The sequence below is a fragment of the Otolemur garnettii genome, unplaced genomic scaffold (genome assembly GCF_000181295.1).
Source record: "Otolemur garnettii isolate 467f Iridium unplaced genomic scaffold, OtoGar3 scaffold00029, whole genome shotgun sequence".
In the NCBI taxonomy this organism is placed as follows: domain Eukaryota; kingdom Metazoa; phylum Chordata; class Mammalia; order Primates; family Galagidae; genus Otolemur; species Otolemur garnettii.
The window spans coordinates 9,289,305-9,291,786 of record NW_003852424.1 but is presented as its reverse complement, the minus strand read 5'-3'; the positions used below and the strand labels follow the sequence as shown (position 1 = coordinate 9,291,786).

The 2,482-nt window shown below is 45.6% G+C and overlaps 1 pseudogene; it reads left to right on the top strand.

The window, feature by feature from the left end:
* Positions 1 to 1,347: 1,347 nt before the first annotated feature.
* Positions 1,348 to 1,956, top strand: LOC100950092 (annotated as a pseudogene).
* The last annotated feature ends 526 nt before the right edge of the window (positions 1,957 to 2,482 follow it).

The following is a 2,482-nucleotide window of genomic DNA, read 5'->3' as shown; positions in this document are numbered from 1 at the left end:
CTCCTGCCTCTGCCTCCCAAGTAGCTGGGACTACCGGCGCCCGCCACAACGCCTGGCCATTTTTTGGTTGCAGCCGTCATTGTTGTTTGGCGGGCCTGGGCTGGGGATTCGAACCCGCCACCTTAGGTATATGTGGCTGGCGCCTTAGCTGCTTGAGCCACAGGCGCCGAGCCGAACTTCTGTTGTTTAAGCCACTGCGTCTTTTCCGTTTCATTATGCTGGCCCTAGAAAACGGATGTGACATCATTTATGTAAATTTTCAAAGTCCACCCAAAGCCATACTATGGGGTTTCCACACATGATGGACTAAACATGTGTGTCTGTGACAGTTGATTGTGCTAAACACAGGAGTGAAGGTGCCTGTGAGGGGAGGAGAACGGGCTTGGGATGAGCTATCAAGTGGAAAACAACTTAAAAAGAGGACTGTGCATGCATGGATGATAAAAATGCATCGTATGCAGGGAAGGCACTCCGTCGAAATCCGAGCCCCTGAGTCTAAACACAGGGGAAAGGAAAATGAAAATGATCTTCCTCGATTGAGGCAGAGTTGGTTTTCTTACAAGTTATAAGCCCAGTGTTTAAAACCCAGTATTATCGAATACCCCATATGATAGATTCTCTCTTGTCATTTATTCCTTCACGTGATGATACCATTGCTCACATTCACAGGACAGGAAACTGAGGCACAGGGAATTTAAACACAGTCCCTGCAGATGCACAGCAAGTCAGGGGCGGGGAAAGTGGTTGTGCCCTGATCTGTCTGTGTCCCAGCCCCTGCCTTGGCAACCTCACTTGATCACCCTTCACGTAGCTACTGCGTCTCCTCACTTGCTCAGGCCCCCTCTCTGGGTCTGGAATTAGATTCCCCCTTGCTCTTGGCTGCTGCCTTGTTTCTCACTCATTGCTTTCATCACTCTGTCTTGCGTTCTGCTGTTTGCCTGCTCCTGATCTGCGGCCTGGCGCTTTCTAGGTGTGGTTCTGCCTTGTGCCCCTCATGGGAGGCTCCAGAGTTGTATCCACAACAAAGCTGGAGAAAGTCAACAAGGCTGAGAGCAAAAGATCCTAACTAACAGTAAGCAGAATGGGGCTTGGCACTTTGAAATGCCCGTGGGTGAGTGTATTTCAGAATAATAGTGAGAGCTGATTATTAACTATTGCTGGTGTCACTGGCAGCTTGAAATGGGCCGTGGTGGGAGTATTTGCATCACAGACATTGGCAAATGTGAGGAATCAAGACTTTTTTTTGACAGCTGATTTATTAGAACACCAATGGGCTATTAAAATGTGTGTATGCTGGAACCAGTTTATTGGAGTTGCACCATTGATCGAGGGTCCTACTACACAAATATGTTTATTATGTCCTATAATGGAGGGGCTGTCATGGCCATGAAGGGGAAGAACTGTGTGGCCATCGCTGCAGACAGGCACTTCAGGATCCAAGCCCAGATGGTGACCACGGACTTCCAGAAGATCTTTCCCATGGGTGACCGTTTGTACATCAGTCTGGCAGGCTTGCCACTGATGTCCAGACTGTTACCCAGCTCCTCAAGTTCCGGCTGAACCTCTATGAGTTGAAGGAAGTTCGGCAGATCAAACCTTATATCCTCATGAGTATGGTGGTCAACCTCTAGTATGAGAAATGGTGTGGTCCCTGCTACACTAAGTCAGTCATTGCAGAGTTGGACACAAAGACCTTTAAGCCTTTCATTGGCTCTTTAGACCTCATCGGCTGCCCCATGGTGACTGATGACTTTGTGGTCAGCAGCACCTGTGCTGAACAAATGGGATGTGTGAGCCTCTCTGGGAGCCTAACACAGACCCAGAACACCTGTTTGAAACCATCTTCTAAGCCATGCTGAATGCTGTGGACCGGGATGCAGTGTCACAGGAGTCATTACCTTTATCACCAAGAAGGACAAAATCACCACCAGGACACTGACGGCCTGAATGGACTAACCCTGTTCACAGAGTCAACCCTCGTTTTGTTTTGTTTGGAATAAAACAGGCTTTCTTTTTTAAAAAAACGTGTGTATGCTAAAGATCCAGCACTGCCTGTGTAGCGCAGGTGTCCATGCAGGGGAATCAGGAGACCTCAGCTCAAATAAAAAACTTCAAAATTTTATCCAAGTGACAAAGGGTATATTAATTTATCCTATGATAGCTTTAATTTTCTTAGCTTTTAAATTGGAATAATATCTACCTCACCAAAGTGCTATGGGGGGATAAAAAGCATATTTGAAAACAATTAGCGTTGTATACAAAACAGGCACTTGAAAAATGTTAGTTGGATTTGCCCAAGGAGCAAAGTCTAGCTAATAAACCCATGCATAATACTTTTAGAAAATGCAAAAATAATGATATTTAAGAATTTTACTGTATGCCAGGTGTTATATTTTCCATGCAATATTCTCTTACAAGCACCTTTTGAGGTAGGTATCATTCTTTGTCACCATTTTAAAGATGATTTAACTCACTTAATTTT